We start from the raw sequence: 19,333 nt of genomic DNA, 5'->3' as shown, positions 1-19,333 counted from the left end.
TATAATTATGAATCCTACGTCCATGTGATTTATTGCGATGTTCTGCTGAAAAGCATATACTGCATAATTAAACTTGAAATTGATTCAGTGCAATGAGAGGCATTTCTAAACACAATCAAGGGGTGAGTAATGATTAATATGACCTTAAACTATGTAAAAGCGGATGACACACTGACACCATATTCGTCATCGAGCACGAGCCTAACATTGTTTACCCTTATCATACACTAGAAAATTCATGTTCGCTATTCCTTGTGGTAAAGTGACCATGCGACTGCTACAACCGTATTATCTAGCGTGAAGGTACTCTTATATATACCACGCTAGACCCCTATTCATTTAAAGTATTTTCTCATGAAATTGCACCGACCAGCGAAAGTCCGGTTCAAATACCAGCCAATCATACGTAACGGGATCGGGTGGTCAGGCTCGCTGACTTGGTTGACAAATGGCATCGTTTCCCAATGTTCACTGGATTGTCTGGTCCCGAATCGAATATTTCCAGACTGCCGTCATTTTGCTGGGATATTGCTGAGTGCGTTAAACTAAACTCACTCACTCTGAAATTGCACCATGCATCTTCCAATAATTCCGAATTAGCAGAGGCATATTCATACACAGCACAGTGTATATACTCTCACTCGTGTTTTCTTTTCAATTACAGTGATTGTTTGTCTATTCCGTACTCTTATATCACCTTTGTTTGACCGTAAATTGTGCTTTAGCTATTCCATGTCTTACTGAATTTCGTGTTTATTTTTATTTCCCATTTTGTACATCATAATCATGATACGTTGTATAGTATACAAATTTCAATTACAGGAGAAAGTGCATGTCACTTAGCTGTAAAAGAAAGACATTTTGCAGCACCCTTTCAGCAGTTATACAAGTACATTTTCTAGTTTAAAATTATAGATTAAAGAGTGCAGTAGTCATGACTCATCTTCATTACATAGCTGATAAATAGTAGAGGACACTGTACATTGTTTACTACAGTCGAATTGTTACATTTCCATGTACAACACATACACACATATCACTCCCATCACACGCGCTCGTGTGACTGTTTATATAAATACACCTGGGGGAGTAATATTCGAAAATAGTGTGAGGAAGGAAGGCTTAAAGGTATACGTGTGTGCGGTATCGGGTGGCCAGGCTCTCTGATCGATGCTCATGCTGTTGCTCACTTGATTGTCTAGTCCAGTTATATACAGACCACTGTCATATAGCTGGAATATTGCGGAGTGTGGCGTAAAACTAAACTAAACTCACTCACTCACTCACTCACTCACTCACTCTGAAAGTGTGTTGGTCTCGCATATGAAAAGTACTTCCCGTTGAAGACACTGAAAGTTTGGTTTCATGGTTTTTAAACTCATTTCATATATTGTACACTTCACAATAAGAAATATGAACAGTGTTACGAGTGTGTATTTTCTGTATATTTTGTTATTAATTTTGTAATAAATGTAATTATTATTGGGTCACAACGTTTACTGTTTGGAATAATAATTATGATGGGTCACATTTCGTATAATAGATGGTAAGCATTTTTAGGAGTTTGGCAGCAGGGTTTCCGTAAATTATCTGCCCTTGTTTTTTTCTATTTCTTACCCCCTGGATACTGCTAGAGATTTCTACAGTGCTGGCGAATGTCGTATGTGCCCGAACTTTCGGGAATTTACTGAATATATATATAAAGGCTAGTTGTCGTGTTGAGACGGGGGACACGGACACTTGTTTAACTTCAGTAATATCCTCTGCACCTGTCAACGCCTGAATCTTCATAGCCGTCAGACCGTTCGCTGTGTTACATTCTGCATAACTGTTTCTCTTTCGCACTAAGACTTTGGTGAGTTTGCTATACTAAATTTGACCCAGTGCCTTAGATTTTGTCTCACTTGTATTTTATTTAAAATCAATATTGTGAAATTGACTGGTGACCTTGTATAACTTGCCCTCTTGCTTAGATCTAATAATACAATATATGAATGGTTTAGACTTGTCTTTGTTCTGTTTTGCTGGTTCACAGGGGGTTTCTTACATCGTTTGTCACGGCAACTTGTTAACCGTACCAGCAGCCATCTAGAAACCTCCTTCCAATTGTTCACAGTATATGGACATTCAGATAGTAAATGTACTATTGTTTCGATTCTTAACATAGTGGCAGCATGCCAATAAATCTTTCCAAATGGGATTTGTAACGTTTGACATGATACAGGTACATACAAAATATGCATCAGCATAGCATAATTCAGTATTATCGGATATACAAACATTGACGATAGAAATACATCTTTAAGTTTTCTGTGATAAGCTTTTTGATCCACATTAGTTTTGTGCATTTATGGCATTTTTATAATAGGTATACTAATGCCTCCAGCCTTCGGTTTGGACTCATGATTCTCGCTGTACCTTATCCATTTTTCCTTGCCACACAAAGCTGAAACATCATTTGTGAAAGTTTTGTATTGCAGCATTGGATGGGCTAGGAATTGAAGGAAAATAATGATTCAGTTTTGGTAGCAGAAACGATTTCAAAATAGTATTTCTACCCATTAGGGTACCGAGAAGATCTAATTTACAGACTGACGCCATATATAGCGACCATATTTAAGGAATATTAAGGAGGAGTTAAACTTAACTCACACATTCACTTACTTACTCACTAACTGACCCGCTTACTTATCTTTTTAATATGAAATGTGTTTAACCGATTTCCAACAACGCCTGATGTCATCACTGTTTATTGCGTATGTATGTTTCACAGCAGTCCTTTAGTCGATTCACATGTTTGGTTTTATTTAAGTGAAGAGCGACCATCCATCATTGTAACTAAGTGATGCGTCACCATCATCCAACATGGCGGAAGGTAATACGTCTGGCGCATTAGCAGTATTCCTCGTGTACGTGTGTACAATCAGATGTATTTATCACACTGATAATCTTTCATACTGTGAATACATTGAATGCATTGAATTTGCTCATTAAAGTCTATGTGTCGAGGATGTCGGCAATACAAAGCAATATTTCAATGAACCCCTTCTGTGGTCTGCAAACAGATATAATCAATTTTTGTTTCCATGTAAAAGAGATGGATTTTGAAATCTATGCATTACATAGAAGAGGAAGGTTTAGGGGTGGATCACGAGATACCCCACATCTCCTCACCTCTACTGGTAGCTATATTCATACAAGGGACGGTGGGGTAGCCCAGTTTGTCACACTGAAGCCCAGTGAGTGAGTGAGGTAATATTTAACGTCACATTGGCAATATTGCAGCCATATCGTGACGAGAATAGTTAACAATGAAAAGGACGATATGCATATTATAGATAACTGTCGACAAAGGATAGTAAAACAGCTAGAATATCAGAATTTGAATTAAAACTAATAGAACAAGAAATAAAATAAAATAGAATAAAATAATAAAACAAATAGAATATCACAAATGGAATTAAAACTAGTGTGGAAAGTTAAAACTAATGTCAGTATTGAGACAAAACAATATAATGATCATCTATGATGGTGATCTACCTCTAGTTGTTGGCAATCTATAACCTGTTTTTATATTGTATTGTCCGAATAGTGCTATTAGTTTTAACTTTCCACGCTAGATGTAATTCCATTAGTGATATTCTATTTGTTTTACTCTCCTTTGTCGACAGTTTTTTATGATACAAATATATTCCATGTCAGTGTTAAATGTTCTCGTCACGATATGGCTGAAATAACGTTAAATATTAACTCATTCACTCACTAAAACTAGTACGCTATCATAAAAATATATTATTATTAGTATTTGACTTTCACGACAAGACCATGTCATCTGTTTTAGTATTTGACTTTTGGGACAAGACCATGTTATTTGTTTTAGTATTTGACTTTCACGACAAGACCATTTTATTTGTTTTAGTATTTGACTTTTAGGACAAGATGATGCTATTTCTTTTAGTATATGACTTTTAGGACAAGACCATGTTATGTGTTTTAGTATTTGATTTTTACGACAAGCATGGAATGATGAACGCCAATTCTAACCCGGTTTTTGACAGGTAGCATAACTTTCAGAACTAAATATCACTAAACAAACCCATTGGCTTAAGTACTTAGTCATAAAAAGAATGGCACAAGTCATATTTCAGGTTTAGCGATTTGGGTGAGGGTGGGCTGCAGTTGTGCAGTTGTGTATCGGCTTCTACCGATAATATGCATTTTGTCTGCAGTATTGATGAAAATATAGGTCACCAAATGGCAAACATAGGAGAACGGATGAAAAATGCCGACTTTGTTTTTCAATGGATCATTGGATGTCCATCACAACGGCACATCATATTTTTCAATCTCAACTCCCTGGGGATCATAACCGTAAGTAACGGCGACAATCTTCATCGTCTATGAGAAGCTCCTGTTACAGGGGTTAAAATATCGACTACATGATGCATATATCTTTGGGAATTATTATCATGATGATTTACAAAACCCATTTAGATCCAGGTCAGAATCTGTCTTCTTCTTGTCTTAAGATTCGACAAATGGGATCGGGTAGCCAGACTCGATGACTTGGCTGACACATGTCATCATCGTATCCGATGTGTAGGTCAATGCCCATGCTATCGATCAGTGGGCTGTACGGTCCAGAATCGAACACAGACCACCGCCATATAGCTGGATGATTGCTGAGTGTGGCTTTAAACACCAATAAATAATGCAAAAATACAGAAAAAACACATGTCCCTAACTAAGAACAATGATTTTGATCCGCTGACCTTTAGAACTTTGGTAATTTTTTACTTCATCAATCAAAACAATCAGTGGAGACACGGTGCCCAGCATGGGTCTAAAATATGTCATGGAGCGTGTTTGCAAAACAGTTAGTGGGTTTACGTCCCTGTTAGCAGTGAGTGAACGCTGAAACCATAAGATCCCTTCGTCCCGGTTACAAAGCATAAACAACGATACATCCTTAGAATACATGGATAATTATATTTCTGTGATAGTTCTATGTCATATATCATTTTGAATGTAACATCTAATTAACATTGCAGCTGGGGTAATCAAACCTTGGTCATTAAATCCTAACATTGATTTATTTCATGGTACAAACGCATTTTCAAAAATATAATGACAGTTTTGAGTGTGCAAAGGATTATGTGTGACAGCAGATGGAAAGGAACGTCGAAATGGCGGTAAACCTAGAACTGGCAAACCTTGGTTTGATGCTCAGTGTAAAATGCAAAAGAAAGGTGTAGAAAAGATATGTTCGTGAATGCTAGAAACAAGCATAATGTGATTTGTAAGGTTTGAAAAGGACAATATCTTAAACACAAAAATCTCTAATTGCAAAATCACTTGAAAATCCATACGTTTTGGGGATGCTTAAAATCCAAGTTTACCAAAAGCCATGAGTGGTACGATCACGTCAACACTTTATGTGATGATTCAGCCGTGAGAAAGAAGTTAATGGTAACACGTTCAGGCCTTTCTTTCATTTTATAATGAACAATGATGTCGATGATCAAACTACAACCGATTTCAGAGTTTGAAATAAGAAAAAATAAAATACGTCTGCAGGAAATTCTACGCGTTTTTCAAGAACGCGGAAGATACTACTAGTAATAAGTTAACATTATGCTCGAAAACTAAACCTTCCCAGAATGATGGGATACCGGTATTATCATTCCATTGTTTAAGGGATAAAATAAGATAATGTGTATTAAAAATCTAACAATGAATATACTGATTAAATAATGTTTAACTTGTTTAGAAAGGATATGTCAACTGCTATAATAGAGTGTTTGGTTCTCGTTGGCTTTATATTTGGTAAAAGATACCTACGGCCAGATATTAAATGTGTATAGTAAGGGTTTGAAAAATGGGCTTGGTGTTATAAAGTCATAGATGTTTCCATGGCATTTCGCTCAATCGACAGATACGGCTTCAGTAGCAAAAAGGGAAAACTATTATGGAATATAAATAACACTGTGAAAGCATATGTGTGTAATAATGGTGTTATGGTCATCAAATTTGATTGCAATGTTCTTGTAAGCCGAGGCTGTATACTGAGCTCCTCTCTTTTGATTATCTGCAGTAATGGATTAGCGTCAGTTGTGTATCATAATTTTGTAGGTGGTGTTCCGTTGAACCTAGATATTTTCTCAGGTATTTTTGGTATATCGGGTAAGGATCTCGAAATACAAGCTTAATGTAAATTCAAATAACACAAGAGCTAAAATCACACTAATTGTTTGATACAAAAATGAAACCACTTTTGCTGTATGTGACAGAGATTGGAGGGGGTGGGGGTGGAGTGGGGGTGGGGGTGTGTATGTTCTTGTTTGGAAGCATTGGAAAAGGATCACTTCTGTGCTTTTGATAATGTCTTTGGAGTTAAATTAAATATCCCAAATGTGATAATCTATGGAGAATGCGGTTGCTTTATTTTGAAGCACAGAGAAATGCAGGGTAAATTACTTAAATATGCTTGTATCAAGATTTCCCAAGAGATGCTATAACATGACGTGTTTGTTTCACACTAACGGTAATTCAAATGTGTTAATGAAGGTTGGAAATTTACAAAATCATTGTGTTTCAGTGATGCAAATCTGTCAGAAATGATTACCTGCCCCAAGTCACTTCATAATGCTTTACCGTCGAAAAACCGGTTTTAACAATATTTCAAATAAGGACTTTATAATCGAGAAGGCTAGATATAATATTCCAAACCACACTTTGGATATTTTTTTAAATAAATTAAATGTAATTGAAGATGAGTTCCATTTTATACTTGCATGTCCTTACTGCACTGAGTTAATGACAAAATGTCTACGCCAATATTTATATCATACCAGATTGAAATTTAATTTGCAAATGAACTCAAGCAATGCAACTTATATTAGCAGATTGGTAGGAATATCCACTATGCCTTTGCACATACAAAACACCATATGCAGAACACTGTGATTGTATGCTGTTACGAGAGTGTATTTTCCGTGATTTGAGTTGTTATTAATTATTATTGTTGTAGCTGTAATTGGGGGCTCGTCCGGGTTTACACCTAGTATATAAGTGTTCTGTTAAAATTCTATTTTTACCTGCAATGGTCAGCGGCTGAGGGGGTGGTATAAATCCGACTGGGGTCCATGCAGGTAGCAAAGGTTCTGTACGTCCCGATGGACCCTGGTATGGTGATCTTCCTTCAGTTGTTGGCGCTCTATAGCCCGTTTTTATATTGTATTTGCCTCTATAGGTAAACTGTTTTACATTTAAGTAATAGTTTTAACTATCAATCTGTGATAATTAAGTTGTTTCACTATCCTTCCTTGACTGATTTTTCCATTTAACATTCACTATTATGTATAATATTAATGTTTCTCGTCACGATATGGCTGAACTGTTAACTCACTAATCATAACAAAGTCACGAAAAGCATGTCCGAATTACCATACTTCCATTAAAAAAGTATTGCTATAAAAATGTTAATATATTCGATATTCCATCATGAAACAAGAAAATATAGACCAAAATTCTGGATTTATTCTCACCTGATTTTATGGCCACTTCACCGCGCATTAACAGCTTGCTATTGAATCTGCTGATAATTTCCCTGTTGCTCCGAGAGTGTGTTTTTTTCTAATTTGTATGATAATTGATTAGGTGATAGTTATTATGTGTCTCATCTCGCATCATATATATTCAAAGGCATGCCCTTTTTTGATAACGGGTCGGTTTGTGAGAATCACCTCAACAACACCACACATCAACTGGCGAAAATACACCTCATGTTCATCGATACATTGTTCAGTCCAGTTCTTTCCTCTTGTGAGCGAAAACATACAACATGAGTCATCCACTCGACCCATATGCGAAGGTCAACACACCTGCTTTGAGAGTGACATCATAAGAACACACATAATAGGATGACTTCTTATCAGAATACTCAATACCAACGCTAATGTTACACAAGCAACATAGACTCAAGCTGAATGCATGAACGATTCGGAATATTCCACTAGGTGTAGTGAACATAATCATAAGCCACAACATCAACAAAACAAGTGCCATTTAAGGGCACTGTCCTCCAGGTTACATGGTATTATTCACATAGAGGCAGCACATTTCATTACATTTTATGTTAATATTACAGGATTGGCAAATGTAAAACGTAGTCAAGTTATGTTGAAGTGCATACCTTTTTGACGCCGTGAGTGAGTGAGTGAGTGAGTGAGTGAGTTAACATTAAACGTCAATACATCGTGGCGGCAACATTTAACAATGAAACTGACTATATGTATGTTGTAAAACCTGTCCACGAAGGACAGTAAAACAACTAGAATATCACAATGAAAAAAAAAACTAGTGTGGTAAGTTAAAACTTATATCACTATCTGGACAAAACAATATAAAAACAGGCTATAGATCTCCAACGAACGAAGGTAGATCACCATATTAGGGACCATGGGGACTTACAGTATCTTTGCTACCTGCATGGACCCTAGTTGGATTTACACCGTCCCTTCAGCTGCTGGAGAGTGTATGAAATGCTAGCCAAAATTAAAATTCCATGAATACTACGATTAAAAGCCTGATAGACTTAAATGTACATCAAATGTTTTGGGACTTACGTACCCTCTCAGGAGGACAATAATTTTAACTTACAGTACCTTTACTAACCAATATACGTTTTTTTTCATGTAATTTATTTTTCCTACTTGGGGGCACCACTTCTTCTGCATCAGGTCTCGGATGTAAGTTCTAATGGTGGCTTTGTAATCAGAGTATTGAATAAGAAGTGGTGTCACAGATTTGTTGAGTGCTGCTTTAGCAGTAAGGTCAGCCAGTGTGTTCACAGAAATGCCCACGTGGCTGGGTAACCAACAAAAGACGATGTCGTCTTGGTCAGTAGCAAGATTATTATACAATTCAATAATTTCGATTAAACGTGGATATTTACAAAACAGGTCTTTAATAGCCTGAAGACAAGAAAGAGAGTCTGAACAGATTATATACTGTTTATGTTTAGGATGCTTCTGAATATATTTAAGAGTTAACATGGCGTTAGCTTCAGCAGTGAAAATAGAGCTATTATCCGGTAATCTAGAATATCTTGACAGTGACACAAGCCACTGCGCCATCGTCTTTGGACCCATCTGTAAATAAGGATTTATAATTGCTATGTTTATGTTTTAACTGATTATATTTTTGTTTATATTGCAAGTCATTAGTTTCTGATTTTTTAAATGATGCTAATGGTCAACTTGTGGCCTAACGAATTGCCAAGCAGGAGAAGAAAGACGAGGGGAAGGAGCTATATTTTCCAGCTCAATACCAGCTGCAGCAATCAACGGCTGTATTCTGAACCCAAGAGGTGGAACAAGAGAAGACTTTATGTCATACAAATCCTCATACAGAGGATTGAAGACACAGTTATATGTAGGGTTAGAATCGTTAGAAAATAGTTTTGTGATATATTCTCAAGATAATTTGAAACGGCGTTGTGTAAGAGATGGTTCATCAGCCTCAACGTAGAGACTGTCAGCAGGAAATGTTCTAAAGGACCGAAGACAAAGTCTTAGACCTTGGTGATGGACTGAATCTAATAGTTTTAAGTTGCTTTTACAAACTCCACCATAAACGATGGAACCATAATCAAGTGATCTGTATAGGTGTAGGAGAGTAGCTTGATCTCCTCCCCACTTTGAATTAGATACGGCTTTCAATAAATCAAGTGCCTTCAGGCATTTAGATTTTAGGGATTTGATATGGGGGCGAAAAGTTAAATGTGAGTCGAAGATAAGACCCAAGAACTTGGCCTCTTTATTAACTTTGATGGGAGTGCAATTTAAAAACAGTTCTGAGTCTTTATACGGTTTGTATTTTCTACAGAAATGTGTACAATTGGTTTTCGACTCGGAAACTTTAAAGTATGTTTCAAGACACCATTTATTTATTTTGTTTAAGCACAACTGCAGCTGCCGTTCAAAAGTATGCATATTTTTCCCACGACAAGACATATTAAAATCATCCACAAAAAGTGATCCATTAATTTAATCATTTAAAACCTTGATAAAGTGTTTATCTTGATACTAAAAAGCGTTACAGACAAAATACTACCTTGTGGAAAACCCTGATCCTGATTATAATGGTCAGACAGGGTAGAACCCACTCTGACGTGAAACTGCCTGTCTTGTAAAAACTGGGATATAGAAAGGCGTAAACGACCCCTTAAACCGAAGTCATGTGAATCCTTTAAAATGCCATGCTTCCAGGTTGTATCCTATGCTTTCTTGAGATCCACGAAAATTGATACTGCATGTTGTTTATTTACCAGAGCATTTTTGACAAAGGATTCTAATCGTACCAGATGATCAATGGTACTACGATTTTTCCTGAAACCACATTGAATATTTCTAATAAGATTATTGGTTTCAAGATACCATGTTAATCTATTGTTTGCCATTCGCTCCGTGGTTTTACTGACACAACTTGTTAAGGAGATTGGTCTGTAGTTAGACGGATCAGTATGATCCCGACCAGGCTTCGGAATAGGGACTACAATTGCTCGGATTCAGTTTCATCAGTCTGAGAACCAGAATAATGGTGGCAGTAGGTATATAGTGGCTGAAATTGAAGAGATAGGTGTTGCTGACTTGATCTAAGATAGAGGTCACTACCACAGAGTAGTTCACTGCCGAAGTAGCGTTCGAAAGAGTAGAGGTTTGATTTAGCATTGTTTGGCATCCATGTACGAGACATTTTTCTCGCATTTAAGTTTCATAATCGCAGGATTTTGAAGAAGCAGGATGTACACCATTACAGTTTGCACACTTGTAATCTTTCTTGCAGTCAGAACCGTCATGATTATCAAGGATAACATACGTCAGAGTTCTGGCACGACTGTGAGCCATGTCCAAAAGGCTGACATGTGTAACATCGGAGTGGATTTGGGCTGTACACATCCACCCCAATATTGAAATACCCTGCTTTGATAGATGTTGGAAGTGAAGAGTGAACAATGCCGTCTTTCTTAAAGGTGAACTGTTTCACTGCTGAAAGTGCCTGATCCAGTAACTCGAAAGCAATGTCCTCCTCAGACATATCAGAAAGGCAACGGCAATGCCACGGCAAGAGTTTAATGTTTTATGTATAGAAACACGAACATCTATATTTGCAAATGTTTAGATGGATAACAAATTTAGAGACTGTTGTTTCCGTAACCATTCCACCAAAAGTGAGCCACTAGGGAGACGAGTAACGTTTTTCACCTCTCCGCAAATACCAGATATAGCCTTTGAAATGGCAAAACGATAGAATTTGAGAGGAAGAAAATCCGCGGTTTCTATCAGAGGAAACAGAGCCCATGAATCACTATTTTTCTGAATTTGCTCTGTGGGGAGATCTATTTCGTCAAGATCGTCAAAATGATTACTGACTGTGCAAATATAATCACCATGCACACGGCTTGGCATGACCAGCCGATTGGTTGAAGTGGTGTTTTGAGCAACAGGAACACGGTTACAGGCCCCTATTGCCCTCCACCACCAGGATCCCTTTCTCCGCCGACACAGGGCCGCAACCCACGGCAAACGGGTTGGTGGACCAAATATCCCCCCGGGTCCACGACAGGGGTGAACTGCTCTCAGCGTTACCCAGCACCCACCTCGAGGAGGTGGCCGTTCATGGGCGCCTTTTCGACTTCGAAATTTTGAGGAAGACTATATTTGAAGTCGTTTCAGTTTGCTGTTTCTGAAACTGTTCCCACGATATTATACATCAGCTTGATGTGAAGTTTTAGTAAAGTGTCACAAATGTCAAAATCAAAACGAAACAAGGAAAATAGTGACACATTTCAGGGGGCTGTACTCAAAATCCAAAAAGAATGATCTCTGTCAAACGTTTAATGGTAATTTCATGAACAATCATTTTGCATTTCAGAACATAATTTCTTAAAAAATATCACGGAGCTGTCGTGAGGTTTTATATGTGCATTTGTGTTCAAGTCAGATTGCAATTCATAGGTTTGCTTTGATGTTTTGAAACATTTCATTCCATGTGAAGGACAAACCAATTTATGATGGACACAGTTGCTAATCTACCAGCAGCCGCTCTCAGTCGAGGATCGATCGCTTAGATAGTTTTTTTCAACTTTGAACGTTCTTTGGATTTCAACATCTCTAACTGGCTGCACGTCATATATCCATATCTATGCAAATTATAATATAAGTCAGCTTTGAATGTGGTGCTAATGCACATGGAACACTGCTCATTCTATTAGCATCTGGTGATTAAATTTCACGTCTAATCATTAACATGCTTATATGTTCCATTCAGTGACGTGAATACCAGTAGCTACAGAATATGTCAATAACCAAATGTGATACGTGAGTGAGTGAGTTAACATTTACCGTCACATCGACAATATTGCAGCAATATCGTGACGAGAACATTTCAGGTAATAAGAAATGTGTTAAGTGATATACGTAATACTACAACTATGTCAAATGCGTGTGTTCATGAAACAAAAAACAAACGAAATGTGAGCTTGTCCAGTTAGATCATAGCCACCAAGGTCTAAAAACTGAACCATTTTGTTGTTTAACGCCGCACGCCATAACATTCCCAACTGGCATGGATCTACTCAAACGGGGTACAAAAACATAAGTCAGCAAGTCAGTGAGGCTGACCACTCAAACCCTCCTCCTTTGTACCTCAAACATTTTGACATGACAGTCATCGAATGCTGGAAATGCTTCATTTCTGTGTCAAATAATGTGACAACATATACTTAGATCCATTATCAAGCACAGTCATTGTATATGCTGCTGAAGAAAACACAACTTACACATACTGATCACCAGGTTTATCTGAGGGTAAAGATCATCTATTGTAAATGTTCTTTCTTAGATGTTAGACCAGTTCTTATGCATCCATTGTGTCCATTGTTTCTCTGAGTCATTGTATTTGGCCATTGTCCATTTTCTTGGACAGACATAGTATATGACGTTTTCCCATTGTCTACGAGTCATTGTATATGGCCTTTTCCACTGTCCCACCCAGTAACTGAATATGGCCATTTTGGAGCACAGTCATTACATATCCTCTTGAAAGTAAGAAGAGCTTCCACTCCCCGAGGCTGCCTGTTTACCTCGTCTCACCGTTAGATACAATACAACGATCAATACAAGCTGTAACAGTGATACAGCAGTCATAATATAGTTTAACATTTGGACAAATGCACATGCCATCAGTTGTCCAGTCAGAAGAGACATGGCAGAGTATCCAACCATATCGGCTGTCGATGATATCCCATATAAGATGTGCCTGTGCTCATTTTCACCCAGAGCCCATGTCTCAACAGCCGAGAACACAGGAGCACATACTACCGCTAGAACACTTGTTCCCATCCATAAACACGTTGTATTTATTTCTGATACCAAAATGAGCATGCTAGATAAGAGCAAGCCTCCAGCTGTGCAGACATTAATAAGAACAGTTTGTGTAACAACTTGGCTACTGAACACACCAAGCAACTGACCGACGATAGTGCATGCGTAGAACGATAATGATATATTTGTCACTTGTCTGGTGTTGCTATGTAAAGTACAATAAATTCCAAACGTTGGCAAAAACTGACCATATACAAATATCATCGGTGCACAGACAGTCGAATATATCGTCATAGTAATGATCACTATGACATCAAACTTGTTGAAGGGTTGAGCTTTTTTTGTTTTATGCCTTAAGTGATTGTCATTAAGGCTAATTCCTTCATGAAGCAACTGTTCTGAGAATAGATAACAAGCAAAAACGAGTATTCCTAGACTTGCAATTAGAAAAAATCCATACATTACATTCGATCTGAAATTGTTGCACACGTCGTTTTCGCTGATCTGTGACACAAATGTATCATTATGATTGCGAGACATAGGAGGTCCGATGGTGGTCTGGTCAAGATGATAGTCATTGTCACTTAGAAAAAAAGAAATGATCAATGGTCCGGCGAATTCTCCAATATAGATAGCGAGGCTGACGATATGGATGGAGGCCGAATTTCCTTTGCTCATATCTCCGCACAAGACCATCATTGCTGCAAAGAAAGTGTGCTTTTATTTGTCTTTACCACATATAATCTGGCAAGAGGTCAGAAGTAATAGCAGTACCTTCGGCATATTTAACATCAGTGTTGTGCTGCTAATGTGAAGGCATTTAGAACTATGATTTTGAGAATCCTTAACTCGCATGGCGTTGACCCACCTGTCTTACGTCCACTGGAGGGGTGTTAAGCTTAGTGGTTGAAGCGTTCACGCCTGAGACCAAGGTTCAGCTACCTGGTGCAATGTGTGAAACCCATCTGTCTAGTACCCGCTATCGTATCATCGCTGGAATGTTGCTTAAAGCGGTGCAAAACTAAACTTACTCATTCACTCACTCACTTACCATGCACTGCAATTCCTGTGACCAGTCCTGCCCCAGCTGCCACCACCAGCGCCATCCACAGAGAAGGAACAACGGGTACAACAGCCAACAGAGAGCAGGCAATACTCATGGTTGTTGCTGTGAGGCCGTAGAGGTTGAAGTGACCACGGATTCTCAAGAACAACAGTGATCCAATCACCCTACCTGCTGCAATAACTGGAGGCAACAGACTTACTTCCTGTAATGTAACTTTGTAGATACATTGTAGGTCTCGAAGTGCCGGTCCAAATCCACTGTCAAACATGCCCTGGGGGTAAGCATAAGAGTTCAGTTGAGTTGAGTTGGGCTTTACGTCACATCGGCATTATTCCAGCCATATGGTGACTATATCAAGACTGCATTTATTACTGTTCTAAGTCCATGGGCCCAAAACCTTTGTTTCATTTCACTACCGTTAAAAAACAGAAACTAAAGACAACGACATAACACCAAATACAAAAGCAAGCAATTCATTATTCTCTTTGCAAGACTACAATTTATGACACAGGTCAGCTTCCCTCAGGTAATTGACCACAAGATGCCCTCTCACACGGGAAAACAGATCTTTCAGAATTATCGCAACATAATGGGGATTCCTTGCAGTCGAAAAGTCCACACAGTCAAGCAAAATATGATTGATGGTGAACACTGTATCACAAGGAACACATATAGGAGGTCCATCCCCACCAGGTTTTCAACAGATAGTCGTGCGTAAAACGGCTGTGACCAATAAACTAAAACTAAATTTGCATAAGATTCGGAGTATAACTTTTGACAGTGAGTTTGAAGTCAATATACGGGGTCAGCAGTGGAGATATGGCCTTGTCAAGAGCTGCTTTAGATGCAGCAGCGGTATTTGCGCTACCTGGTATGCCGACGTGACCTGGTAACCAGCAGAGAACAATGTAGCCAGTAGAAAGATTGTTGTAAAGTTTTAAAATGTTTAGGATGATAAAGTGACGTGAAGCACCATTCTGAAGTGCTTGAAGTCAAGATAAGGAATCTGCAAAAACGACGAAGTTTCTTGAGTGGTACTGGTGTTTAATATAGGTCAAAGCTGAGAAGATAGCTTTGGCCCCAGTAGTGAAGATGGAACTGTTGTCTGGGATTCCGGTGGAGACAGTTTTGGATCCACTGACTGTTGCACTGGGAACATAGCCATCATCCTTGGATCCGTCTGTCAAAATGGATCTATGGGTATTATACTTGGAACGTAAGTGGTTGTATTCCTGTTGGAAACCCAAAGGTGTCGGACTTTTTTTTTTTGGTGAGGGTAAGACCGATCTCAGGCGTTACCATCTGCCAGGGTGGCGAAGACAGAAGCCGGTAAGGTGCCATGATATTGAGATCAATTTTAGCTGCAGATCTGTGGTGTTGAACTCTGATTCCAGGTGGTGTAACCAGGCTTGACACTTTGGAAAATATGTTTGCATATAGAGGGTTAAAAACACAGTTGTGTGCTGGACTGGACGCATTTGAACGCAGTTTAGTGATATACTGTAATGCAAGTTTAATGCAGCGTTGTTCAAAGAAAGGTTGAACAGCTAGCCAGACAGACAGACAGGATGTTATCTTGGGGGACGCCCTGGTCTTTGTGGAACATAACCACACTTGGAATTTTCTGTTTTTTAAAAACTGGGATATGGACTGGGGTAATCTGCCAAATCCAAATTCATGTATATCTTTTAGGATACCATGTTTCCAGACGCTCGAAAGTGGTACTTTCGTTCTTTCAGAAACCACACTGGAAGTCACTAAGGAGGTTATTGGTCTCCAAGTAGCGGATTAATTGATTGCTGACCATGCGTTCCATGGTGTTACAAACACAGCTAGTTATTGATATAGGACGGTAGATTGAGGGGTCAGTTTGAGGGCATTGTGCCATGAGGGGGAAATTTTCCAGTTATCCAAATGTCATCAAATATATAGAGCATAGGTTCCCAGCACCCATCACAAGGAGGTTGCTCTTCAGGGGTGAATAAGACCCGTGAAGGTCCCGGGGTAGAATAGGCCTTCAGCAACCCATGCTTGCCATAAAAGGCGACTGTGCTTGTTGTAAGAGGATTGGGTGGTCAGGGTTGGTGACTTGGTTGACACATGTCTTCGGTTCCCAATTGCGCTGATCAATGCTCATGTTGTTGATCACTGGATTGTCCGGTCCAGACTCGATTGTCTACAGACAGCCGCCATTTAGCTGGAATATTGGTGAGTGCCACTGGATGCGCTCTTGTCGAAATTGTTAGATAGGTATTGTTCACAGATTACAACATGCACATGTATATCGAGAAAGGAATGGACGGTGGGACTTCCATGATGTCAAAACGTTACCTGAAACCAAAACTAGATATGTGAATGGCTCTGACTGGAATATCATCTCCTCTGTCTCGACGGTAATAATCTCCATGGCTATGCAATAAATCAACCTTTGCCTATGGCCGGGTTTGAGTAGGTGAATAGTGAACATTTCAAAACAAAGAACATGACGGCAATCACTGAAACCTTTGGGAGGATACATATTCGAAGTGGATTTGGACTATCCCAGAGAATTGCATGCCTACCACAACAGTTACCTGCTGGCTCCCGAACAATTAATGTTGGACAAATACTGATTGTCGGACTATCAGCGAAACTGGGGGTGAACACACTGGCTCGTTTGGAAAATCTCGTACCCAACTTGGTGAATGAAAACAAAAATCAGGGAAACCTGTACTTATCGCTGGGCATGAACCTGACCATAATACACCGGGTTCTGATGTTTTATCAAAGACCGTGGATGGAGCTTTTCATTCCACTGTACACCTTGTTGCGAAAAGGAGCCATAGGCGACTTTGAGAAAAACCTAACACTGCGGGGTAGCGACGGAAAATCTCCTACTTCAACACAGTAGTGTTCTAATTTTAGCTAAGGTTGCGGCACAACATCAGTGAGAGATAAGGTGAAATGGGCGTAACGTTTTTCTAAGGCTACCTTAAATGCCAACCTTATTGACACGGTTAGCCTTAGTAAAGGTTGGTTCGTGAAAGGAGGCCCTGATAGTGTCATTTGCAGCGGAAAGCTATTCAGTAACAACTTGTTCATGCCAAGCATGACTAAAAGCCATATCAAACTTAAGACCGGGAATGAGCATCGTCTATCGTCCATAGGTGTGAACTCTTGTATACCGATACCCATTCGTTGTTGATGGAAATTCGTGCCAAGGACCAATTCGTTGTTGATGGAAATTCGTACCGAGAACGTCCTTGTGTACAAGGACATGGTGCAACACACCCACCTATACGATACCATCGATCACCCCTCAGATCATGCCCTACACAGCGAAATGAATAAAAACGTACTTGATAAAATGAAAGACGAACGCGGGGGCACACTCATTGCGGAGTACACTGGGTTAGGACCTAAGATGTATTCAACTGAAAAAGCCAACGACGACAAAACAAAAATGCGAATGGGGTCAAGAAATACGTCATAAAACAACACATGAAACACACCCTCTTCAAACGAGCTCTCTTTAAGAACCAAGCCTTAAATGAACGTGTTGAGAAGTTGCAAAACACAAAATCTGTAGGATCATCATCATTAAATGTCACTGTCACCAATGGATACCCAACGGTGGATCGCCATCGCTAGTGTCCATTCATTTGTGGCTCTTTGTAGTAATAATACATTTATACGGTTAGTTGGGGTAAATTTCAAAACCTAAGCATTTGTTACATTTTACCTCTGTACAATTTCAAGCAGATACAGATGATACTACTGTTCTCCCGTGGAGGTTCGGGTTATGCTTGTCGTTAGGGCCGATTAACAAGATCCGATGGTCAGGCATGCTGACGTGCTCGTATCCCAACACCGTTGGTCGATGCTTATGCTGCTGTCCACTGGATTATCTGGTCCAGACTCGATTATTTACAGATCCCCGCCATATAGCTGGAATATTGCTGATTGGAGCGTTAAACAACAAACTAACCAACGACATTGCGGAGGATGAGGCATATGTGATGTTGCTGATGGTTCAGTGTCAACATGAATTATGTACACATCTACACATCTGTATATACTTACATCCAATAGCGCTACCAAACACAAGAATCCTAGTCTCATGTGCAGTGTTACCATCCTGCTGGAGGTAAGTTTTAATGTGGAAATATGATGCACACATCACATATATCATTAACCTGACTCTTTGCCAAGCAGGAACACTGACACCTGCATTTCCTGAAAGTCAGCGTTGCCAGTCTGCATGTGGCGCGTTAACGTCATGTAAATCAATATTAGTTACTATTTCCATTATCAACCATCCAAATGGATCTGTAACTCATCTCCGGTATGAACAATAAATTAGTATTTTTAAGCCAGAATTCATTTCTACAGTACGTGACAAAATTGATGCTTACGTTGCCAGGGTGGTCATCAAACGTGTTACTTTGTATATTGAAATAATTCAAACGTTGTGTAGCATGTTTTCCTGTGGCTGCGTGTTCTAGTGCGAACTGTTCTACTCTTGACTGTCTGTTTCATTATGCTGATGCCAGCATATTACCATACAATCATGGAGATTAACGTCCGTGCCTATATCGATTCACAGCCGAGCAGATCTTATTTTGTCCACCACAGTTTTGCATCGCAGTTTATACATGTACATTTGAGATAAATGGCTAGCCTTGCGTACAGTCAGTAACAGCTGACGGGATGATGTACTAGTAAATCCTGCTGGGGAACAGTGCACGGAGTACTGTACGTCCCCACGCTCCTTTGTATTGCGGCCCTTTGAACTCTGGCAGCCAGCGACATCTAGTCCTCTCAAACTTGTATATATAATGTTATAATCAAGTTGTTGTATTGTCCTTTGTTGACGAGTAAATGAATAAAATATTGCTAC

This window comes from Haliotis asinina, chromosome 13 (genome assembly GCF_037392515.1).
Source record: "Haliotis asinina isolate JCU_RB_2024 chromosome 13, JCU_Hal_asi_v2, whole genome shotgun sequence".
Taxonomy (NCBI): Eukaryota; Metazoa; Mollusca; class Gastropoda; order Lepetellida; family Haliotidae; genus Haliotis; species Haliotis asinina.
The sequence above is the reverse complement of the archived record's forward strand: the minus strand, read 5'-3'. Positions refer to the sequence as shown.